This window comes from Pinus tabuliformis, chromosome 8, assembly GCF_031772625.1.
Source record: "Pinus tabuliformis cultivar Carrire ecotype Pingquan chromosome 8, CPIR1, whole genome shotgun sequence".
Classification (NCBI taxonomy): domain Eukaryota; kingdom Viridiplantae; phylum Streptophyta; class Pinopsida; order Pinales; family Pinaceae; genus Pinus; species Pinus tabuliformis.
In genome coordinates, this window is record NC_142294.1 from 609,333,752 (window position 1) to 609,361,239 (window position 27,488).

Consider the following 27,488-nt stretch of genomic DNA (forward strand, 5'->3'; position numbering starts at 1 on the left):
TATGTTAAATAGTTGAATAGTTGGGTGTTGATTATTAATCATATAAATTGATGTAATTATTTGTATATTTTAAATCGAGGTTGTTACATTACTCATTACAGCAACATATGCTTAGTACCTGCATGGCTTCTTTCTTTCCCTGAAAGTTCCATGAGCAACATGTTTCTCAGCATCTTGTAGTGTGTCCTTGAGCCAAAGTGGTCTTTTCCACACAGGGGGATCATATGGAGGAGGATCCAAGGGGTCCATAGGCTCCATGGGATCATCAATGATTCCTTTCTCAGATTCAGGCACAAAAGGACATTCTAAAATATCCATATCATCACTCTTGTCTTCAGGAGGAGGAGGTGGAGGAAGGTCCCTTGCTTTTCTAAGGGAAACATCTTCATAAAATGTTACATACCTGCTAATTTCAATCTTCCTTTGAACATAAATATATATTCTAAATTCTTTCGAATTTTCACTATATCCAACAAACATACCTTTTCTTCTTGTGGATCCTAACTTGTTTCTTTTGTCCTTCGACACATGGAATTATACTGGACGTCCAAAAATTCGGAGATGACCAATATTGGGCTTGACACCTGTGAATACTTCCTCAAGGGTATTGTTGTCCAAAGCTTGATGAGACAAGTTGTTTTGAACATATACAACTGGGTTTGTTGCTTCAACCCAAAGGAACTTTGGAATCTTGGCTCAAGAAGCTTCCATAATGGACATGTTCTTTCTCTCAGCCATCCATTTTGTTCGGGAGTGTAGTGCACAATAATCTCCTTCTTTATTCCTTCCTTCTGGCAAAAGTATACAAATTCATTTTAGATGTATTCCCTGCCGTTGTCAGACTTGAAGATCTTTATTTTCTTCCCTGTATGATTCTCAACCAAAGCCTTGACCTCCTTGAATATTTCTAATGTCTCATCCTCGTGCTTTACATAATATATCTATGCCTTCCTTGAGAAATCGTCGATGAAGGTGATGTAATAGAGATGACCCCCAAGTGAATGCATATGAATTGGACCACATATATCTAAATGAATGAGATGAATGATGTATTTTGTCTTGTTTTCACTTAAAGGGAATGGTTCCTTTGTCTTCTTTCCACTGGCACACCCAGGGCATACTCTATCATGTTGATCTTGAACATTGAGAATCCCAAACAACAAATTCTTCAATTTTAGAAGAGCATCATAATGTAGATGGGCCAGCCTCTGGTGCCATAGCTCGCGTTAATGATTTTTATTATGGACCATAGCTAGAAGGGGTCTTCTAGTGACTCTATAGAGTCCTTCAAACCTAGATCCCAATGTGAAAGGCATTTCTCATATAGGATCCAACAGACCAAGTAAGTACTTTTCCTTTGATGAATTCAACCATCATTCCTTTATCCTCCAAATCAGATATCGATCCCAACTTCTTCTTCAATCCTGACACATCCATCACACCATGAAGCAAAACACATTCCCCAGAGTCCAAATGAAATTTGACAGAACCAAATATCTTTACGAGATGAGTGCAGTTATCACTAAGAATAATCTTCAAATCAATATCCTTCTCTACCAAATTAGAGAGAATATCCTTATATCCAAAGAAGTGATGAGAGGCCCCATATCAACCAGTCAAGTATCCCAAGTATCTACAGGAGATGAACTAGATAAAGCGGAAATAAGAATATATTCATATTGATTAGTAGCATTACTTTCATACCTAGAGTTCCTTGACCTCTTTGGTGGGCGATTAATGTCTTCATGATCATTGGGAGAGTATCTTCTCCTTCTTTCATTTCTCCTTCCATATCTTCTATCGTATCTTCTTTCTTACAACTAGTTGTTGTTGAAGCCACATTTATTGTTGTAGGACCTTGAAGAGTTTCTTCTTAGAGCATCTCTCCTTTCAGGACAATCTCGAGCATAGTGACCCTTTCAATGACAATTGTAGCATTCATCATCTCTACCTCGCCTTCTTGAATCCTTGGAATATTGATTGGATTGAGGAGGTATTCTTCATTTAGATGGATTTCTCTTTCCTTTCTTCACATTCTTCTTCTTCCCTTGAGTAACAAAGGTAGTGGGATCTCCTTCATTTGGAATTTGAATTCTTCCTCTAGATATCATCAATATTTCTTCTTTATTGCATAGAGAAAGTAGCTCCATCAAAAGAAGGAATCATTTCCTTATTGTTGATAGAGGTAATGAACATGTACCATGAAGAAGGAAGACCAGTAAGTGCAGTCATCACCAATTCCCTGTCAGGTATAGTTTCCTGAGCATTCCAAAGTTGGCCTTTGATCTTAGTGATTCTTATGGAAAATGATTGCAAAATTTCTCCCTTATGTAACTTAGACTTCTTAAGTTGATTTTTCAATTCCATTATGTGGCTCAAATTTTTCACTTCATGCATGCCAACAATCTTATCGTACATCTCTTTGGAAGTCTTCAAGGATGAAATATAAACAAGTAGATGATATTTTAAAAAATCAATAATAATCTTCTTAGCTTTAATCTCACCTTTCTTATACCTGGATTTGGAAGCTTGAGAAGAACTTTAGGAGGTGGTGAGATATTTCATTCCACATAATCCAAGACATAATACTCATCTAAAGTGACATTGATCCTAGTCTTCCATGCCGCAAAGCCAAATGAGTCAGCTAACTTTTCATTGTTCTTGAAATAAGAGGTAGACATTTTTACCAAAATATTTTCCCTTTTCAATCAGCTACTTAGAAGATGGATGCTCTTGCTTTATGTCTTTTGGGTTTGTCTTCGCCCCAACTTTGATACCATTTTAATTTTTCATCAACTTCTCTATGCTGCAACTATTACTTCAACAATATCCAATAACGTCCAATTTAACAATTTCCACTTCTTCAATTTAACCAATGACAATAGAGAAATAGTAGATAGAACAATTATTCAAATGCACAATGAAAGACAACCAAGAGACAAGAGACATAATATTTGGTCAATGACCAGGGAAAAACTTCATAAGGGGGGAAACCCTTTGTGATTATTCTTCTATTAGATTGTCTTCAAATGTTCAACAAAGAGAGTACAACATCCAAGTCAAAGTAAAACTTTGACTAACCAAAATCCAAAACCAATATCCAATATCCAATATGCTAAGAATCTATCCAAAATAGAGACAAGAGAGAGAGTTAACAAAAGTCAACTCAGATCTATCCATGTCAACATAAGTAAAAAAAAGCAAATTCAACCCTAACCATTCCAAAAAGGTCAACTTTCCAAAAGAGATTGGCCAAGACAAAAATAAATGCATCTTAAAATGATGGTCAAATTTAGCCCAAAAAAGTTGTAAACAACCATTCAAAATTGGTCAAATTATGCACTTTTCCCTATGGTTAAACCTGCGGTCAACCCCGAAGTCAATGCCAGTCAAATTGCTCATATTGCCTCGATTTGTGTTCCCAAAAACCCATCTTGCCCAAACAGAAATTCTCCAAGAGAAATGACAGTCAAATATGATCAAAACACCCTTGGTCAATGCTAGTCAATGCCCTGAAACAATCTGAAATTTAGCTAACCTGAAAGTGACACTTTCCCTTCGCATGTGTGAAAGATTCCTGACAATTATGAGTTGTACGAACCAATAGAATGAGGAGAGAGAATATATGTTGTGAGTTGATTAGGTGCTAAATGAAGATGACTCAACTTGTATTTATATGCAACTTGAGGGGTGCCATCTTATCCTTGAGATGTGTCATTTGACCCAAGGTTGACCTTGACAATTTTGTATTTGTGGGCTTGACCTAAAAATTCTACGTTTACTTATCCGAATTGAATGCTTCAAAAGTCAATTTTGGTCCTCTCGAAAAAAGGAATTTAATGCAATGGTTGGAATTTGTCATTGAGGTGCCAAATTAGAAATCCAAACCCTCATAAATAACCTCATCAACATAAATATCAACTACTCATCATTGATCAACCAAAATCATCATCAAACAAATTGATAACACCAAATTAAAACATCAAGTCATCAATATCCCCATTTCACTAAAACTCACAACATCCATATCATCGACATCTTCAAATTATTAATATCATCATGGTAATCCATGTCATTATAAGCATCAATATCATTAAATGCATTAATATCATTGATATCATCAAAAGCACTAATATCACTAGACACGTGAACATCATCAAAATCATCAACATTAAATTACTGATATCATCAAGAGTATCAACAACATCAAGTCATGAAGAAGTGATTGATATCATCGAACACATCAATATCAGAAAGAGCATAGTTAATCACCAAATCATTAAGAACATCAACATTAAATCATCAATATAATGAACATAATTAATAACATCAACACAAAATCATTAATATCATCTATAGTATCAACAATATTAAATAAGTAATAACATTGATAATAATAGTCCATTAAGAATATCAACATCAATACTAATATTATCAAGAAAATTAATAACATCAAATCATCAAGAATATCAATGATCAATTTCACCAAACACATCAATATCATTGAGAGGATAACTAATCATCAAACCATTAATAGAATCAACAAGGAAATCATTAATATAATTAAGAGCATCAACATTCATCAAGAACCTCAACACCTTCAAATCAATATCATCAAAATAACATTAACATAAAAAATCATCAAGTTAGTACCAACAACATCATCAATCAAACTCATCAAAAAGAAGATCAACATCAGTCAATATCACCAACATTGTTGATATCATTGATTAATCATTATTACTACATGGTCCTTAATACCTCCAAATAAGTATAAGAAAATTGATTAGGATTTTAAAATCAACATAAAAAATCATCATTAAACCAATACCACCACCATCATCAAATTTTGTTCAAACAAGTAGTGCCATCGAATTAACATTATTGAATTCACAAGCATCATCAAATCAATAACACCAATATCACAAATATCATCAAATAAAAAAATTCAAAACCATTAAGAGCATGATCATTAGCATTACCTAATAGTCAATTTTATGACATTAATTCTAAGGCCCTACTCTTAACAAGGCTATCATTGCATAGTGGTTACTCATTCAACTGAGGTGGCTTTACTTAAGCTGTAAATAACACATTAACAAAGGAATATCCTATCATTAGGTAAGGGGAAAGAGGGAAAGTCACGGGTTATGACTAAGGTTTTTTTTTACCATTAGAAATTTTTCATATGCATATACCATCCCAAGGATTCATGCATCCACACAACATCCATGTTTTATGACAATTAGGGTAAAATATAATGGTTACAAGCTAACGTGAAATTAAATGCTTATTTGGATGTGACATAGAAGTTGTTGAGGTACATTGCAATCAATATTTCTTTAGGACATACACTCCAACAATAATTAGATCCTCTTCAATACATTATTAGGGGAACATATGACCACTTTTCTTTCATTACTAGACATTCCATATCATTTGGAAATTTTCTATTTTTAGTTTTTAGCGGGCGTGCCATATAGGATGACATGTGATGCTGAATGGAAACAGGTTAGAGATGACATGGATATTTCCACTCCATAAATTCATACTATATCAGCCATAAGCCTTCATATATTGGATATGAACTTCCTCCCTACTTTGTAGCAATAACCATCACTTCTCTCTCTCCTCTTGTTAAGTTGACTTTTAGTCCTATTTTTGGAGTTTAAATGAGTTTAATTGGTTAATTTTTTTGCACGTGAGAGTTATTAATTAGCTCTAACTGATTTCCAACTCGAATTACTTCCAATTCACTCCGTTTTAAGATATTTTTCTAATTTTAGGTCTCCTAGTCTAATTCTAACTTATTTGCCAACTAGGGAAAGTGCTTTTGAGTGAAACTGAGTGTATGCACATGAAATCCCAACCTAGTTCGAATTATTTGGCCGCTTGAAGAGAAATCATGTTCAATAATAATATATCATTAATTATTCAGCTCATGTTCTTTGAGTAATTCAAATTTTCTCTTTAGTAGTGATTTTTCCAGCAATTTCTCTCTCTTCTATCTTGTTTTCCAAATAGTTGGTTTAGTATTTCTAACATCTAGATTTTGTGCTTATGATTAAATCCTACATGGTATCATAGCATATTTTTTTATGAAGAATATTGATCTCTTATTGCAGATTTAACAAATTATAACAATCTGCAAAGAGAATGGATTATATCTCAATTGTATTGGACTCCTTTCAACTATTTTGATTGGAATCCTAAGATCCTCATGTTGCTATGAGAAAAGGGGTTGTGGAGGATCACTATGGACACTGAAATTGAGATTAATTCAACCATTGAGAAAAAAAAATGCTCCAACAAGATGGTTGAAACCTATGGGATTCTTTGTTTGTAAATATCCCCTGATTTGTTGTTTCATATTGATGAGTGCAAGAATCTTCATGAAGTGTTGATGCAGGAGCATTAAGCCCAAGGGAAAATCATTGTAAATATAGACATAGGGGGTCAAGCATTTTTAGAACTATTTTCCTAAGTTACAAGTCAATTTAATATTTAGGCTGTTAAGTGTGATTAATTAGATATTCTCAAAATAAATAAATGAGAATATAGGGAGAGCTTTTAGGCATAAAAGCAATGAATGTGGACCATTAAGGGATAAGGAGGCTTTTCTTGGTTTAAAACAGGAAAAGATGGAATAAAGCTTCAAGAGACTTTTTGTATGCATTGCATGTAGGAGTTAGAGCTTTTATTGGAGTGCTTTAGGGAAAGGATGGGATTAGTAATCCAATCCCAATTTTATATATATGTATGTAAGCCTACGGGCAAGGAGAGAGGCCACTAGAGTGGATAATCGGGCCTGTGAGAGAGAAGGCCATTGGTGAGGAAAATTTGGCCTGGGAGTGTATGTGCATGAGACCGAAGTCTCTCAATGTAAATTCATACCTTTATATTAATATAAGCAGAGTTTCCTGACTATGTCAGAACATGGGTAATGTGTGCCTATGATTAGATAGAGAGGAGGATTGATCAGAAGCATTGTTTTGAAAGCTTTTCCATCTGTGTATCGGAATTAATGGTGCTCTGTTAATATGTCTATGCATGTATTAGACATATTATTTTACTGTGTATTGAAAGTGTTGGAGCCGCTTTATTTTCCTGCATGATATGTGATTGAAGCTTGGGGATTATTTCCTTTTTATCACGGCGTATGCAGACTCTTTAAGTCATTTTACAAGTTCTATGAATATCTCTGTTTACACAGAGAATTCCTAATATTTCCCTTGGTGGAACATTGGCGGAATTGAAACATTATTAAATTGGTTCTAGACCCATATTGGGTCTGAAACCAATATCGCATCAGGGAGGAGTCTTTAATATTATTAAGTGGGAGAGTTCCGACTTCCCGGAGCCGAAACCGTTATAAAACCGAGTATAAGGGCCATCAAGTCTGCAGAGGCCTTGTATCACTTCGGAGCAGCGATTAACGAAACCGCCGATCTTCCGGACCCGAAATCATTATAGAACGGGTCATTAAAGGGCGTCGGGTCTGCAAGGCTTCAGAACTGTACGTTCCAACAATGGGATCCGAAATAATATAAAGAACAGCTTAATGGGTCGTCAGGTCCGCAGACCCATTACGTTATAACTCACCGACAGCGAACCGACGATATATATTGGACCCGAAATCCATATAAAAGGGAGCATAAGGTGTGTCGGGTCCGCACCGCGTCGGAGATTTGGGGTTAAGAGTTTATTGCGACCGCCGATAACCGGACCCGCCGATATTTATAAAGGCGGGGACATAATATTTGAGATCCGCGTATGTTGATGTTTCCTGTATATACATATATATGTGGCCGCGGGGGTTTTAAATATTTAAAGCATACATTGTAATGCTTGTGGGCTTTAAAGCTCATGGGTGGTGGCTTCCGATAGTATTAAAAGCACCGATAATGTAAGACCATGGTTATGAAGGGCCTATAGCCTATAGCAGGTTCCGATAGGGCCTTGTGGGTACAACCCATAGGTCCAAGGTTTGGAGATTTATTTAAGAAAGGGGGTTTTGGCCTATAACCAAGATCTCTTTTCATCAAGTGGTATCAGAGCAGGGAAAGTTTCCTACAGAGAGAAGGATTCCAAAGCAGCAGAAGTTGGTATTAGAGTTGGAATAGCTCTGTTTGAAGATTCAAGTTTTTAAGTTAAGTTAATTGCATGTGATGAATGAATGTTAGATTTTGGAACTAATGAATATTGCAGCACAGAGATGCAGTGCAGTTGAGAAGTGAAACAAGATCATGCAGGATCTTGAAAGGTGAGCTGACAGGTATTATTTATCTCTGGTTTAAAGGTTATGCTTGGATAATTTGATTTACAGGCATAGTGAAGAAATCTCAACAAGAAGAAGTAGATCACAACTAGAGTGCAGTGATAAAGGAGTCCAGCAAGGGATTCTAGGTGAATGTGGCAGAACCTAAAGATTCAACAGAGGTTGAATGAAAAGGACAAGTGTGTTCTTGGAAGTTGCAGATGAGAGAAGCCTGAAGGAGCAGTGGAGAATGCTCGAAAGGTTCCAGCAGAGGACTAGTGATTACCAAAAGACCAGATCCGAGGGAAGGATTGGTGAGGTAAGTGGCAACAAGAGAGTTTGTTGTTGTAGAGGCTTGATGCAACTCATGGGTAAGAAACTCATGGCGAAGGAGATGACTACTGAAAGTCATAAAGGAGAAAGTAGAGGTTCAGAAAGAGGCCACAGTAGAAAAGAGAAGAAATATGCCAAGGCGAATGGCATAAGACAGCAGTTGACTCAGGAAGAGTATGAGAAAGAGAAAGTTGAGATAGTAGTTCATCTTGAGATATTGATGGAGTTGTTACAGGAAAATGTGGAAGACCAGAGAGTGGGTTGGCTCATGAGGAAGAGAGTGAAGTGGCAGAGGCTATAGTAGAAAAGAGATCAACAGATAAACATGCAGTTAACAGAGGAGCTGAAGAAGCTCGAGCAGATGATGGATGTACAGTTGGGGTGTACGCAACTCAGAGCAGCTGGGTTGAAAGTGGAGGTTTCCATTGGTGAAACAGAGGAGAAGATCATTGATGATTTCTTGAGTTATTGGGTAAATCCAGATCAGCTGGATAATGAAAAACCGTGTATTTTTGTAGCTGACAATTGTGATGTGATTAAAGGTTTTACTAAGGAGGATGTGCAATCTTGTGAAACTGTTACAGCACAAGAGGAAGTTCTTATGGACACAGAAGAAGTGGATTAGTCTGTAGCACGTATAAGTGAAGCAACAGTTGAGACTGTTGAACTTTGTGATTTTCAAACTGAAAGTTTGTGTGTGAAGGCAGGGACTATAAGTGATGATGGTATGCTTCAACAATGCCACAGAGAAATTGCATTGTTGGAATACTTGTTGGAGAATCTAGAGTATGACAGGGAGATTGCAAATGAAAGAGTTCAGTACAGTGAACGAGAGCATAAAGACATCTTGGAGATAGATGGTAAGAAGGCGAGACTAGCTGACAGTCTCATGGTGAATGCGAATCAGCATACTAATGTGTTGACAGAGAAGTTGGGAAGAAACTCAGAGCAACATACTGAAGTGTTGCTAGAGAAATCTGAGGAGAAAGCCAGTGAAGGCTTTCTGAGTCTTGAAAAAGACTTAGAATTGTAGATGATTGAATCAACAAGTAAGATCATTGGATCTTGTAATTTTAATGCTGACAATTTGACTGTGTTTACAGGTGATATAGAAGACAATCCATCACTTGGAATTGTCTCGAGAGAAGAAGAACTATTGCAGGTAGAAGATGAGACAGTCATGTCTCACAAACAGAGGCTTGTTACCATGGGTGACAAGAAAGAGTTGGCTTGCTTTTATAGCCAAGAGCAGACCGGTGTACGAAATTTTGGAGCTGCTACAATGTTAGAAGATGAGGCTACAATGTTTAAAGAACTTGATTTGATTGCCAGAATCAATCAAGATGATAAAGGACAATTTCTGAAGATTGTCAAAGAGGAAGATGAAGGTTATGCTAAAATTAATTCACAGCATGTTGATGAAATTCTTGAAAAGAAATGGCTGAAATGTTTGCTGAAGACATTTGAACCTGAGGAAGAATTTGCAGGTGATGAGCCAAAGAATGTTGCAGAGGGAAAGGAAGTTTGGGAGGTAGCAACATCAATGGCAGCAACATCCATAGTGACAGCTAGAGCAACATATGGGATGACATTTATGGTGACAGCTGAGACAACATTGATAGCAGCAGAAGAGGCACTGAAGCCTTATGGTTTTTATTCTAACAATTGTTTTGTGAATGCAGGTATTATCGCAGGAGTTGAAGGACATTTGACTTAGTTGAGCAGTCAAATGAAGGAGGAAGATGAGAATTCTGTGAGAATTTCTAATCCATGGGATGAGGATGTTATGTTGCTGGAAAGGATGCTAAATGTTCAAAATTCGGTACAGAAAGAATCTCAATTTCAGAATTGGGAGTTGTAGATGCATAGAGTTGAAGATAGCAGAAAGGAGTGCACAATGTACCAGTCCAGTAAGTTGCTGATAGGAGAAGGCAAGGAAGAAGTTTTTCGTTGTAGAAAACAAGAGGACATGGATGATTGGGTGGCAGTAAGAAATGAGAAGATAAGAATGGAAACAAGCATAGGAGTAAGAACTTAGCAAGCCGTCTTAGCTCAGGAGGCAACAAGAAATCAGCAACTTGAAGATTTATTGGACAGAGAAATTGAATTAATCAGAAGAATCATGTTGAAAGTGTCTCAGGGGAGGACATCAACAAGAAAGAGAAGAAGCAGTAGCAGAAAAAAGAAGACAAAGACAGATTGTAAAAGTGCAGCAAGTGGAGCAAGACAGCATAAAGTGTGGAGACCTGGAGAAGAACAATAGGCAGAAGCAGCGACAAATGAAAAGTTACAGCACAAGATATGGGATCCAGGAAAACATAGATATGAACACATGATCAGGAGATCATGAAATTTTTCTACCTTGGGAGTCTGATGCAGGAGCATTCAGCCCAAGGGAAAATCATTGTAAATATAGACATAGGGGGTCAAGCATTTTTAGAATTATTTTCCTAAGTTACAAGTCAGTTTAATATTTAGGCTGTTAAGTGTGATTAATTAGATATTCTCAAAATAAATAAATGAGAATATAGGGAGAGCTTTTAGGCATAAAAGCAATGAATGTGGACCATTAAGGGATAAGGAGGCTTTTCTTGGTTTAAAACAGGAAAATATGGAATAAATCCTCAAGAGACTTTTTGTATGCATTGCATGTAGGAGTTAGAGCTTTTATTGGAGTGATTTAGGGAAAGGATGGGATTAGTAATCCAATCCCAATTTTATATATATGTATGTAAGCCTACGGGAAAGGAGAGAGGCCACTAGAGTGGATAATCAGGCTTGTGAGAGAGAAGGCCATTGGTGAGGAAAATTTGGCCTGGGAGTGTATGTGCATGAGACCGAAGTCTCTCAATGTAAATTCATACCTTTATATTAATATAAGCAGAGTTTCCTGACTATGTCAGAACATGGGTAATGCGTGCCTGTGATTAGATAGAGAGGAGGACTGATCGGAAGCATTGTTCTTGAAAGCTTTTCCATCTGTGTATCGGAATTAATGGTGTTCTGTTAATATGTCTATGCATGTATTAGACAGATTATTTTACTGTGTATTGAAAGTGTTGGAGCCGCTTTATTTTCCTGCATGATATGTGATTGAAGCTTTGGGGATTATTTCCTTTTTATCACGGCATATGCAGACTCTTTAAGTCATTTTACAAGTTCTATGAATATCTCTGTTTACACAGAGAATTCCTAATATTTTCCCTTGGCGGAACATTGGCGGAATTGAAACATTATTAAATTGGTTCCAGACCCATATCGGGTCCGAAACCAATATCGCATCGGGGAGGAGTCTTTAATATTATTAAGTGGGAGAGTTCCGACTTCTCGGAGCCGAAACCGTTATAAAACCAAGTATAAGGGCCATCGGGTCCGCAGAGGCCTTGTATCACTTCGGAGCAGCGATTAACGAAACCGCCGATCTTCCGGACCCAAAATCATTATAGAACGGGTCGTTAAAGGGCGTCGGGTCTGCAAGGCTTTAGAACTATACGTTCCAACAGTGGGATCCGAAATAATATAGAGAACAGCTTAATGGGTTGTCGGGTCCGCAGACCCATTATGTTATAACTCGCCGACATCGAACCGCCGATATATATCGGACCCGAAATCCATATAAAAGGGAGCATAAGGTGTGTCGGGTCCGCACCGCATCGGAGATTTGGGGTTAAGAGTTTATTGCGACCGCCGATAACCGGACCCGCCGATATTTATAAAGGCGGGGACATAATATTTGAGATCCGCGTATGTTGATGTTTCCCATATATACATATATATGTGGCCGCGGGGTTTGTGTTGTTTTCCCATGTATTTATATATGGTTGGCTGCGGGGGTTTTAAATATTTAAAGCATACATTGTAATGCTTGTGGGCTTTAAAGCTCATGGGTGGTGGCTTCCGATAGTATTAAAAGCGCCGATAATGTAAGACCATGGTTATGAAGGGCCTATAGCCTATAGCAGCTTCCGATAGGGCCTTGTGGGTACAACCCATAGGTCCAAGGTTTGGAGATTTATTTAAGAAAGGGGGTTTTGTCCTATAACCAAGATCTCTTTTCATCAAGTGTGGACCAAATTAGAGGAATTTTTTGGAAAGAAAGATGGATTGAGAGGACATCAGGTTAAAAATGAGATGATAAAAATAAATTCAGCCAAGTTGTAGACCCTACAAGACTACTTTTATACATTTAAGACACTAATGGCTCAGGTAAAATATTGTGGCATAGATAGAAAAGAAGAGCGATTCATTCTTTTGGTTCCTTTTAAGCTAGGACCTAAGTAATCTATTTTTGTCTCTTCTTTCCATACTGAAAAATTATCTATGGGTAAAACTTGGAAGATGCTATAATTAGATGATTTTATTGAGCCTCTAATACAAGAGAAAAACAAGCTCATACTCTTGGGGATTCTTAAGTCTAGCAAGATCCATGCACTTGCAACATAGGAAATAAGCAAGAAAACTAAGAATAAGAACACAAAGAAGGAACTAGAGAGCAAGAAGGAAGGTAGGAAAAATCATACTAAGGAGAGTTTCAATTTCAAGGGAGAAAAAGGCAAGAAGGAGAAGAAGTATGCATATTGCAATATAGGGTTCCATCCAGAGAGCTTGTGCATGAACAAAACCATTGATCAAATGGAATAGGTACTCCAAGAAAATAACTTGGATGATTTCATACTAGATAATTCCAAGAAGAAGAAAAGGGACCAACAACTAGAATACAAGCCTTATGGTTCATGCATTGCAAGCTATTACTTCATCTCCTAGTCCTTGGGTGCTTAATTCAAAAACTACATGCCAAGTGAATTATTCAACATATTCTTTTTCTCACTTGGAGACTTGTGCTAAACCACCCATATTTTTGGATATGATACACCTACAGAGGTTTGTGGAGGGGGGAAAATTGACTTGGAGCATGGCAACTTTAACTAGGTATTGTATATTCCTTAGCTTTTAGTTAGTTTTCTTTTTGTTTATCAAATTACTCATGCAAGGTTAGGTTTAATTTATATACAATGGTGATTTACATCCTGTCATATGGTTCTGGAGTTGCTATTGGAGAGGCAAACGATCATTCCAGGTTATACACTTTCTCTCAATTTTTCCTAAATATGAATTTTCTTTTCTAACACATGCTAATGAAGAGAGTAGGTTATAGCATGAGAGGTTTGGTCACATTAATTATAAATATTTGGATAAATTATCCAAACATAGAATGGTTAAAGGGATTCCCAACATCCGATACACGAATGGGGTTTTCTGTGGATGCATACTTGGAAAGCATCCTTAAGAGAAGTATGAGACATGACAAGCTAGGAGAGCTATCTCACTACTTGAGCTAGCATGCAATGACATTGCAAGACCTTTTTCTCACCCATCAATAAGTAAATGTGTTGACATTCATTAATGACTTATCAATATATACATGGGTTTAATTTCTTAAGTTGAAATCATAAGTCTTTGAGCATCTCAAAAATCTCAAGCAACTTTTAGAAAAGCATATAAGGAAGAGGATTAAATGCCTTGGGACTGATAATAGGGGTGAATACATAATTACAGATGCTTAAAATTGTTTATAACTAGGCACAAAGTTTCAAAATACATTTCCATACACTCCATAACACAATGGAGTTGTAGAACGGAAAAATAGAATGTTAAAAGAGATGGTGAAATGTATGCTTCATGTTAGATCCATAAATCCTAAGCAACGGGATGAAGCCATTAATATGCTACTTATATTCATAAGGGATTTCTCATAAATTAGTTTAAAGGGGGTCACTTCTTTTGATGTCTTAATACAAAAGAAATAAGATGTTACACATTTTAGAATTTTTGGTTCCTAGGCATGGGCAAGGAATCTTTTTGATAAGAGGATGGCTATGGAGCCTTCGAGCAGGGAGTGCATATTTTTGGGATATATAGGAATTAAGGGATATAGTTTATAGATACATATTTATATATTTTATTCATCCAAAGGAGTGTTATATTTGAATAGGGTCCCTTATAGGCGATTTTGAAGCATCCCAATTCATCCTCTCCGCCTCTACTTGTACCAAATCTCAATAATTTTTCTTCAAATCAGTTTTCTAATTATATTTCAAATTTTGATATATTAGAACAACAACAAGAATTTTTATGTCTAGAGAATAGGCCTTGATAGGTACAACAAACACTTAAGGTAGCTAGCGAACTTGCTAATTCATAGAGAACCAAATCACATTTTGTGGAGCCTCTGTAAGCTCTAGCTGTCATAGAGCATGCATATTTGACTCTTGGATCAGAACCTCAAACTTATGCATAGGATGAAGGGAACCATTCTTGGAAATCAACTACGAGGGAGGAGTACAATTCCCTAATAAAGAACAACACTTGAAAATTGGTACCTCTTCCTCCCAATAGGAAACTTGTTAGATGTAACTGGGTTTTCAGAACCAAAAGAGAAGATGATGGAACTATTTCAAAGTATAAGGATTTCTTAGTAGCTAAGGGATTCTCTCAAGTTTAGGATATGACTATGAGGAGACCTTTGCACTAGTATCTAATATGAAAATTATTAGAATGACTCTAGCTATGGTAACTACCGAAAATGAGAAGTACATCACGTGGATGTAAAGCATACATTTTTACTTGGAGAACTTGACAAGGAGATCTACATGGAGTAGCCTTAGGGGTTTGTGCAAGATATTTATTCAGTTGTACATTGAATAAATCACTATATGGTCCTAAGCAGGCACCTCACACATGATATGCCAAGATGGATTCATATCTTCTATCTGAAGGGATCATTCATATTTATGATATAATGAAATTATTAACATTGAAAGTAGACTTATTCTAGAAGTATACAATAAGAGAAGTTAGGGATGGAGATAAAAAAGAACCAACATAGATATTTGTGGATATATTCATGGAAATATTATGGAGATTGTTAGGAGATGATTGAAAAAATTAGCCATATTGAAAATTTGTTATGGGCACCTCAATTTTATAATACTAGGCCTCATGTATTGTATTCATGTGTGCGAGGGTGTGTTGTATTATTATTGTAAATTAATACAATGTGATACTTTGTGAATATTATTATTTCTATGTGTATAAATTTTTGTTTTTGCTTCTTATAATACCAAAAATTGGTATTAGAGAACATAGTTGTGGTAGTTGAATTTAGATCATTGTCTTAGTGCTGTCATGTTGAAAGAAGCAACCTGTGTAGCAAAAATTGGGAATTGTTCATGACCTGAAGAGAGAACATATAATCATCAAGTGTGAGCTTGCCAATACAACTAGGGGAGATAAACTTGACCCATACAAAAGAAACACCCTCAAAAAATAAAATCCGTTGAGATGAAGTCAGAGAAGTGCCATAATTACGAGTATAAGGCATACAATTGTAACTAGTTGCAAGGAAAATTGAAAGTTGGCACATCAAATCAAGCATTAATAAAGGGCAGAGGACTGTCTTCAACATGCATGGTGGAGAAAAGTGAAATACAATCTCATAGTAATTTTACTAGAAGAAACTCACTAGTTGATATCTAATTGGAATAAGGATGAATGCACAATAGGGGAGTTGCAAATATCCCAATTTTATCGCAATTTTTTGGCCTAGTTGATGCTGCCAATTTTTATCAATATTTTGGTGGTATCTTAATTTTGTCAATATTTGCCGATTTTATGACATTTTCTCATTTTTACAATATTTTGGTTTTTTGTACCTTGCCATTTTATCCCATGCTAATGTTTGCAACATTGCACACTGTTGGAAAATGGAATAGGTTCAATGGAAAACCTTAATGTCAAAGACGAGCAGATTTTGATGGCATAAGCCAAAAGCAATGGCATATGCATGAGGGGAGCACTCCCATCCACCTAGGCATTCAATTGGCTAAATAGGCACATTAAGTATATATGTGTTCTTTATTTTATTCTACGCATTGAATGGGGTTGTTGGAGAAGTCAATGGACTTTTGAGGAGGTTATGAAGAGAACATTGCTATTTTGATAATATTCATATATATGTGAGCCAAGAATTGTAGAAGGATGTAAATTGGATGCATAATGTAGGCACAAAATGGTGAAGATATCAAGTTTAGTGTGATATTATGAAGATTAGGTTAGTATTCTTCTCCTAGCATGGAAGGATAACTCGTGGCAATCGCTGAGAACAGGTGCACATGGAATCATGTTAAAAGACTAAGAGACACAAAAAAAGACAAATTTGTAAACAAGAAGACACAACCAAATATGTTGGGACATCTTGTATGCTACAATTGATGCTAACATGTTTGGTTTTAGATTACTCTCTTCCTTTATCTTTGTGCCCCCTCTATGGAGAAATTTTGGTATTTTTGTGATTCATTGACTCCTCATTCTTCAAGTCAATGCTATCAAAACATACTGGCAACACTCCTCCATGTGGGATTGTCCTAAATTCGTCAATAAATTGACAACCTCAACTATTCCTATGCTCTTGTTGAGAAGTGTAGCAAGAAAGGCTCAATTTGGCTTAGCCATGGTGAAATTGAGAAAATTTGAAATTTCTATATCAACAGACAACTTGGAGGTAGTTAACTGAAGTGACATGGCTCTTGTAACTCAGTAAATTTGAGTTAGAGGGCTTGTAGTTTAGTTATGCACGTGCGATTGCTAATTTATAACGATCCAGTTCATTTATTTCTAGTTGTACTCAGTTAAACTAGTTTTATCAATTAATAGAACTAGTTGAAGGTCAATTGTGCTAGGGGACAACTTTCTAACTCATAGATAATCCAGTTAACTGATAAATCAACCAAAAATAACTCATTTGTGTAAGGAATTCGAATTTCTCAAATTTGGTGGAGATTCCAAGGCAATGTAACATCAAAATTAAACTAGTGTTGAGTGTACAAATGTTACATATAATCAGTGATCAATCCTTGGGAATTTCTCAATCATTTTGGAGGAAATTCATAAATAATAGGGGATAATTTCCTTAGGTTTTTTGGAAGGAAATAGGGGCCTTGGTGAGAAAATATTTGGCTAAGTCTTGTCTTGAGGTTGTTTATTAAGCATGAGAACAATTATTCTTTTGCATGTTGAGCTCAAAGCCGGAGCTATCAATTGTAATAGTTTCTTAATTCATTGATTAATGCAAACAAGATTGAGGGGTTTTTCCCAGTTGGGTTCCCCCATAAATCCCTGTGTATTTGTGGTTTTTCTTATTGCATGTATATGCATGTTGTTCTAAATAGTGAATTTCATTCTGCAGATCAGTAGAGTAGAATTGTGTCTCTTGACTTTAGATTAAATTTCTTGAGCAATTGCAACTATATCAAATTTCTACATGGTAGTAGAGCATGATTCATATTAGAACAATAATTTTGAATTTGATCCTCAGGAGGTTCAAATTTTTAGATTTAGTGTAGTAGGATTTCCTTAGAGTTGGGAGAATTCCCTTCAATGGGCTGAGATTAGAGTATGCCTTTGAAGAAAACCCAAATTTCATTTCCTGGAAGGATCGCATGGAGGTAGTGCTTGATGACAATGGATTGTTGGATTATGTCAAGACAAACATTCCAAAACTAGGATCAATTGATGCCCAAAACATATCCCAATGGAAGAAATATGTAGCCAAGGCAAGGAGAAGTCTCAAATATCCATGGCAAAGAGACACCATTTTCCACGTGGAAGGCACTTAGAATTGAGCTATTCGAAAATAGCAGTGACCATAGAAAATTGGCCCTAAAAGAAAAACTTCGAAACATTAATATGTAGAAAAATGATACTATTCTGTAGTATCCTACCAGATTTACACAAGTTCAGGATGATCTTGGAGGGGTTGGTGTGAATGTTGTAGAACATGAACTGGTGATCCTAGATCTTCTAGGCCTTCCAAAATCCCGACACAATTACCAGGACTCTGTGAATAAAAGGGAAAAAATATTCAATTGGGAATGCTTATGGTCCGATTTGGTACAAGAAGAAATCAAGCAAAATACCAGAGATGGAGGTTCATCCAAGGGAAAGGATGAAGATAATTTTGCATTGGTTGGGAAGGGAAAGAAGGGAAAAGGGAAGAACTCTCAAACCAAACCAGATTCTAGCCAAGGGGGAAAGAAGAAAGACTTGTCCAAAATAAAATGCTTCAATTGTCATGAATACGAAGACTATGATACAAAGTGTCCACATTAAAAGTATAGCAAGAAGAACTCAGGAGGAGAAGCAGCTGAAGCATTGGATTCATAATTCAAGTTAGACTTCACCCTGATCATATGCATGGACAACATTGTGATCGAGAGTGTATGGTACTTAGACTTAGGTGCCTCATTCCACATGACAGGGTGTAGAGAGTTTTTCAGTGAAATGGAGGAGAAATATCTCTAGATGCATATTGAGCTTGGGGGCGAAGAAAGGTACAATGTTACTGGGATTGGTATAGTAACCTTTAAGAGGAGTCGTGATCCCCTCTTCACCTCAAAGATGTCATGTTTGTACTAGGCCTGAATAAGAACCTCATCTCTACAGCATTTTTGGAAGATCATGTCTATGATGTTATTTTCATTAAAGAGAAATCCTTTCTAAGACACATAGCTACTGGGAAGGTGAAGCAGATAAGGGTTCATGTGAAGAAATGTACAAAATTGATGTGGAAGATTGTGCTGCATTGAGCAGTAAGGTAGAGAAAGTGTCGAGTCGAGATGTTGGTGAATTTTGGCACAAAATACTTGGTCCTTTGCATCATGGTACCCTTAAAATTATGCAGCAAATAACCACTAGCCTCCCTAAAGGATCACTTGAGAAACAAGATGTCTGCAAGGGTTGTACCTTGAGGAAGTATGTAAAATCCACATTCCATGATTGATACAACAAAGCAAATGTAGTCTTGGAGAGAATCCACTGATGTTTTTGGAACATTCTCGACAACATCCACTACCAGACATAAATACTATGTTATTTTTATTGATGATTTCTCAAGAAAGTTCCGAATCTTATTCATGCATAAGAAGGATGAGACATTCCAAAAAATTGTAGAATTCAAGGCACTAGTTGAGAAAGAGACCAACAAGAAGGTGAAGGCTCTCAAGAGTGACAATGGAGGTGAGTATGTTTCGAATGACTTCAAGGAATTTTGTACCAAAGAAGGAATTCAAAGAGAACTGAAAGATCCCCACAACCCACAATAGAATGGGGTAGCTGAGAGAAAGAACTAGAGAATTGTGGGAGTTGTGAGAGCTATGCTACATGACCAAGGCATGCCACTACATTTGTGGGAAGAGGCATGTAACACAAAAATCTACTTGCAGAACCAGAGTCCTCATCAAATTCTTAGTATGGTTATACCGGAGGAGGCCTTCTTGGGAGAAAGCCGGATGTGTCTCATTTCAATTTTTTTGGAGCCTCAGTTTACTACCATGTCTTCAAAGATTCGAGGAAGAAACTTGAGCCGATAGTAGAGTTGGGAGTTTTTGTGGGTTACACCAAAACTCCACACAATTACCGGGTGTAATTACCTTCCCTCAGAATGAAAGTTATGCAAAGGGATGTAAATTTTTATGAGGAGAAAGCAATGCTATGCTCTCTTGAGTGGGAGCTTCAAATCCCACTAGAAGAGGAGATTTTAGCTCCAAAGGAGGAGCCGCAGGAAGTTGTGGAATAACTACAAATGGAGGAGCAGAGAGGAGGCATAGTGGAGACATCTACTCAAGCAGAACCATCTCGAGAAGCTAGAAAAAGAACCAAGGAAGCTGACAAGATGGTGCAGGATGCAAGGGAGAATGTGGGAGCTCCTTCAAAATTACATAAGCAAAGGAGGTCACCTGAGAGGTTCATTGGCTACATGGATCTAATGAATGAGCTTGTAGAGACCGAGCCATCCTATTTTAAGGAACAAATTGAGCAACCTGTTTGGGTTGATGTAATGGTGGAAGAATACGAATCCATCATAAACAACAATGTTTGGGAAGTGGTCCCAAGACGAGTAGAAAAATCTGTTTTGGGTTCAAAATGGATCTTCAAAGTTAAGCATGCAACATACGAAAGCATAGAGAAGTATACGACTAGATTTGTGCCCAAAGGATTCTCTCAAGTTAGGGGAATTGACTATGAGCAAACCATTGCTCTCGTAGCAAGGCATTCATCCATTAGATCAATTCTTGCACTAGCTGCGCAAATGGGGTGGAAGATCCACCAGATGGATGTAAAAAGAGAATTTCTCAATAGTGTTATTGAGGAGGAAGTGTACACAGAGAAACCATAAGGATTTGAGACATTTGATTGGGAGTCTCATGTTTGCAAACTCAAGCGAGCATTGTATAGTCTCAAACAAGCACCCCGAGCTTGGTACACTCAATTTGATAGTTATATCACTGGATTGGGCTTCACCAAATGTGAAGGAGATGCGAACCTCTATCATATTTTGGTAGAAGGTAAAATTCTTATCATTGTTTTATATGTCGATGATTTAATATTGATAAGTGCTGAGCAGCTAATCGACTCTTGCAAATAGGACCTTTCAAGGGAATTTAAGATGAAAGACATGGGTCTCATGCACTACTTCCTAAGGTTGGAATTATGGCAAGGTGATGGGGAATTGTTTGGGTCTCAAGGAAAGTATGCCATCAAGATACTGTAGATATTTCACATGGAGAGTTGTAAGACCGTGACGACACCTCAAGCAACCGATTGGAGGAAGGAGAATTCCACTTCAGGTGAAGAGGTTGATGATGCCATTTACCGGGAGCTAGTGGGTTCACTGATGTATCTTGTGAACACACAACTATATATGTGCTATGCATCCAACCAACTGAGCCAAGCTATGGTTAGTCCAACCAAATTGTATTGGAAGGAAACAAAGCATGTTTTACGGTACCTCAGAGGAACTACCTGATATGGATTATGGTATAGACAGATAGAGGGAATGAAGCTGCATGGATTCATAGATGCAAATTGGGCATGGATTCCAACCGACTGAAAGAGTACATTAGGTGCAATTTTTAGTGTTGGGTCCACAACAATTTCTTGGTATAATAGGAAGTAGAGGTATGTGGTGCTCAAATCAATAGAAGTTGAATACATGGCTACAAGTCAAGCAACATGTGAGGTGATCTGGATGAGAAAGATACTTGTGGGACTGTTTGGTTAAGAGATGGATCCAACTGTGATCTATTGTGATAATTAGAGTTGCATTAAGCTCTCTGAGAATCCAATATTTCACGATCGATCCAGGCATATATATATATATATATATATATATATATATATATATATATATATATCTGGTATCATCATGTACGTGACTATGTGCAGAGGATGATAATGTTGCTACAATACATTCTGATTAAGGAACAAGGTGCTGACATCTTAACAAAGGCTTTGTCAAGATGGAAGTTCGAATTCCAACTCTGGTGTATTTTCCAACTGACCCTCAAGCCTCATCTTATAATTTTCTCGTTGGTCCATCAACGACCAAGATTAAATCTCTAATCAACAACTAAGATTAGAATTGGCTTGATCCATGACTTTTGGAACATTCTAACCCAATTTTATATTAATACCCATTAATATTTTATTTTTCCCAAGTTTAGACTTAGGAACTCCATTAAAAATATTAATTATTTTAATATCTCCCAAATCGGTTAGAATCTGCCCAATCCATTTTTGGGTCTTGGAGATCTCATGTGATATAGCCTCTCCACCAATTTTCATGGCTATAGGACATCCGATTCTACCTCAAATCAACACTCCCTCTTAGCGAGGACTGTGCTCTAGTAATACTCCACACTGAGTATCACCTTGATTATCCAGCACCGATCTCTTTTAATTTCCATGCCCAAAATATAGGTTTACAACACCAAGATCTTTCATGTCAAATTTGGAGGACAATTGAGTCTTCAAATCTTGGATAATTTCTTTGTCATTTCCAACCAGCAACATATCATCCACATACAAGACCAGATAAATAACACGGTCACCAATTAATTTAAAATACACATAGTGACCTGCTTTGCTTCTAGTGAAGCCAAGCCCCCTATAAATGTATCAAATTTCTGATACCACATCCTTGGTGAATGTTTTAACCCATACATAGAATTTTTTAACTTGCATACCAGTTCTTTCTTACCCTTCACCGCAAAAAAGCCTTTAGGTTGCTTCATGTGGATCTCTTCTTCCAGATCCACATGAAGAAATGTTGTCTTCACATCCATCTGTTCTACCTCAAAGTCAAAAGCAACAACAACAGATAAAATTAATCTAATAGAAGCTACCTTGGCAACAGGAGAAAAAATATCACCAAAATCAATTCCCGACACTTGGGAATAACATTTTTCTACCAACTGAGCTTTGTATTTCTCACCTTTCCTTATGCATGTCTTCTTCTTGAACACCCATTTGCTGCCAATGGTTTTCCTTCCAGTTGAAAACTCCACCAGATACCAAGCCTCATTTTTGTGCAAAGATGCCATTTCATCAACCATGGCCTCTTTCCAGAGTTTGCCATCCTCTAAATCTACTACTTTCTTCATAGTTCTGGGATCATCATCAGTAATAGATAAAGAAAAATTTGAAAAAAAAGCATACAGACTATACCTCTCTGGCTGCCTTCTTTCTCGAACTGATCTTCTCACAACCGGGGTTTGTGGCTCTTCATCTTCTGATTCCTCTTCTACTGTAGAGTTTGATTCTTCCTCCTTTAGCTTAAACTCTATCTTCTTAGATTCCTTTGAAGGGACTTCATGTTTAATAACATATTTCACCTCTCTAAACACCACATCTAGGCTATACACAACCTTCCTTGTTACTGGGTTCCAAAGCTTATAGCCCTTTAAACCATCCTTATACCCAATAAAGATGCACTTTTCAGATTTACTATCCAACTTTGTTCTTTTCTCCTTTGGAACATGTACATATGCATCACATCCAAATACCCTCAGATGTGAAAGAGAGGGTTTCTTACCAGTCCATACCTCTGGAGTCTTATCCTCCAATGCTGATGAGGGTGATCTGTTGATCAGGTAACATGCAGTCTCCACCGCCTTTGCCTAGAATTCCTGTCCTAACCCGACACCACTGAGCATGCTTCTTTCCCTTTCCATCAATGTCTTGTTCATTCTTTCTGCAACTCCATTTTTCTCAAGTGTGTATGGATTAGTCTTCTGCCATGCTATACCACACTTCTTACAGAACTATTCAAATTCCCTCTTGAAAAACTCTCCACCGTTATCTGTCCTCAACACCTTTATCTTCTTTTCTGCCTGGTTTTCCATGAGAACCTTAAATTCTTTAAACCTGTCAAATACTTTCGATTTATTCTTGAGGAAATATATCCATGTATTCCTTGATAAGTCATCTATAAATGATACATAGTATATAGATTTACCTAGTGATGGAACCTTCACAGGTCTAAACACATCACTGTGCACAAGCTCTAATATTTGTTTCTCCCTCTTACCACTAAAGGTGAAACTCACCCGATTTTGCTTCCCATATACACAGTTTTCACAGAAATCAAAATCCAGAGAGCTATTAGTCATACCTTCTACCATACCTTTACCATGAAGTATTCGAAGGCCCTTCTCTCCAATATGTCCACGCCTTTGATGCCATAGCATGGTCTTTTCTCCAGAGACCACTAGATTTTCTGCTCCACTTTTAGGAACCACAAACCTGTTGCACCCATCAACAACAGTGCTACCTTGCAGCTTGTACAAAGTTCCAATCCGAACTCCCCACATCAATACCACTGCTCTCGGAACCATCTTACAGGTATCTTTCTCGAACACTATTTTTACACCTGCATCATCCAACTTGCTTACAAAAATCATATTTCTAGCTAATGCAGGAATATGCAAAACACTTGGAAGTGTTCTAATCCTTCCACCTTGCAACTTCAACTTGACTTTTCCGCAACCAATGATTCTAGCCTTCCTGTCATTCCCCAAGAAGACATCACCACCATCATATTTCTCACACTCGCAGAACCACTCTCTATGGGGAGTGAAGTGAAAGGATGCACATGAGTCAATCAACCATGCCTCATGATCTACATTTGTACTTGAATAAGCCAAGTACACATTCCCACCTTCATCTGAGGTGGTTTTCACCTCTGCATAAGGAGCATCATTAGATCCCTTTCCTTTGTCAAGAGCTTTAGATTTACAGTCCCTTTTGTAGTGCCCTTCCTTTTTGCATTTCTAGCACACCTTTACAGGTTTTACTGGAGATTTAGATCTCCCTCTAGATTTAGATCTCCCACTCGATGATTTATTTTTGTTTCTGTTCTGGGACTGTCCTCGTATAGACAAGGAATCACCATTCTGGCTCTCCATATTTTTCCATCTCATCTCCTCCGTCAGCAATGATGAGACTATTTCATCAAACTGCAAGGCAATTTCATTACTACCTATTGCAATAACCAGACTATCCCATGAATCTGGTAAAGAACAAAAAAAATTGATGCACTTATCTTCATCTGAAATTTTAATATCAACAGATAATAACTGACTTACCACAGTATTAAATGTGTTCAGATGATCTGTCACCGAGTCTCCATCTTTCGTCCTCAAGTTATACATCGTTTTCCGTAGGAACAATTTATTCACCAGAGACATAGATTGGTACAAATTCCCTAACTTGTCGCACAAAGCCTTCGCCGTAGCTTCCCCTGATACATGCAACAATACTGAATCTGAAACACATAATTGTATTGTGCTCTTTGCCTTCTGATCCAAATTCTTCCATTCTTTATCGGACACTCCTTTTGGTTTAGTACCCGGGTCTACTGCGATCCACTGATCTTTATCCACCAACAGATCCTCCATCTTGAGTTTCCACAACTCAAAACTCTGACCATTAAATTTCTCGATCTCTATCCTTCCATAACTCACCATCTTCTTTCACCACAAGAATTGATCCCCTAAATCTCCCACTGAACAGGGTCTACCACAGGCCCGAGCGAAACCCCTCAGCAAAAAAGGTGTCCCCTTGAAGCCAAAATAACTTTGATACCAAATGTAGGTTTTAACCCCGTACAGGGGGGGCTGCCGTACCCCTGTGACCCCCCTGCTGCACATCAACGCAATGAAGGGGGGGCTCTGGCCCCCTCTAACCCCCTAATTTAACTACTGGGGTTAGTCGTGGAAAGAATATAACACAACCTAACAATTTTTCCATTTTAAGAATCTATTTGTAGGTAAATTCTGTACAGGGTTAAAACCTACACTTGACAAGTTTTAGATGACTAGTTGCAAGGTATATCCTACTCCTTTCTTTTCTAGAGTAAAGATATAGGATGGTGATGCTATAACATTGGTGGTCTCTACCAGATACAAAAATGTGATTGGAAGTCTCTCATACCTTACACATTCTAGACCAGACATCTCCTATGCAATTGGAGTAGTTTCCAAGTATATGCAGGAGCCACATGAGTTGCACTAGAAAGAATCTAAGAGGATTATTAGATATGTCAGGGGCATAATAACTATGGCTTACACTTTGCAGTATGATCTCCTGTGGATATTTTCGGTTTTATCGACTCATATTGGGTTGGTGATGGTATAGATTGCAAGTCCACATCAATGTTTTTTCTCTACCTTTATGTTGGTTGAGCAAGAAGAAAACAACTTAGTGTTATTTCATTAGTAGAGGCAGAGTATAGGGGTGTACTGAACATTGTTTCTTAGGCCATTTGGTTGCAACATTTTTTATAGAGCTTGATGTACATGTTCAACTTCCTACAATGATGTGATGTGATAACTAGAAGACACTCAAGTTTTGTAGAAACCCAGTTCAGAGACAACAAAACAAACGCATTGAGGTTCACATGCATTACATTAGAGAGATAATTCATACATGAGTTATAGACATGCATTATTTTCCTTCTCATGAGTAGACTTCAAACATTTTAACCAAGATTTTGACTTATCAAAGATTCATAGATTTATGAGAGCTCATGGGTGTGAAGGAGACAACTTCTTAGCAACTATACTTTTTGATATCACACATCTTATTTTAAAGGGGGTTTTCTTCCTACTTGGTTTTCCCTCTTTCTTCACCTTTATTTATTTATTTATGTTATACATGAGTACATAACATGGCTGAGAATTTCTAAGACTAATTCACTAGCATTCTCCACAATTGTGTTTCTTGGGGGTGTTGGTTTACATTGCACTCAATAGTTCATCAGGACCTACACTGTCGCCATCATTACACCTTCTCCCATACATTATTAGGGTCACATATGACCACTTATCATTCATTACTAGAAATTATCTATCATTTGGAAAATTTTCTATTTTTAGGGGTTTCTATTTTTAGCATGTATATATGTACTAAGGGGTACCACATAGGATCACATGTGGCATTGATTGGATACTGGTTGGAGGATGAAATGACTATTTCCATTTCATAAATTTGTACTGATTCATTCATAACCCTTTATAAAGTGAATATACACTTCCTCCCTACTTTATAACTATTATTTGTCACTTATATCTCTCCCCCTCTTGTTAAGTTGACTTTTAGTCATATTTTTGGAGTTTAACTAAGTTTAATTAGTTATATTTTTGCATGTGATAATTATTTATTAGTTCTAACTTCTATTTCACTCCACTTTTGGATATTTTTCTAATTTTAGGTCTCCTAGTCTTATTCTAACTTATTTTCCAATTAGGGAAAGTTCTTTTGAGTGAAATTGAGGGCAGGAACATATAATCCCAACCTAGTTCAAATTGGTTGGATCCTTGAAGAGTCTATATATTTTATTCATGTTAAAAAATAATATACCATAAATTATTCAACTCATGTGTTTTGAGTAATTCAAAATTTCTCTTTGGTTACTTAGTGAGTTTTCTAGCAAACCATTCTATTATGTTCAATGATTCCACCTATTGTATTCACATAATCTCTAGGCTCATAGTTACAATGG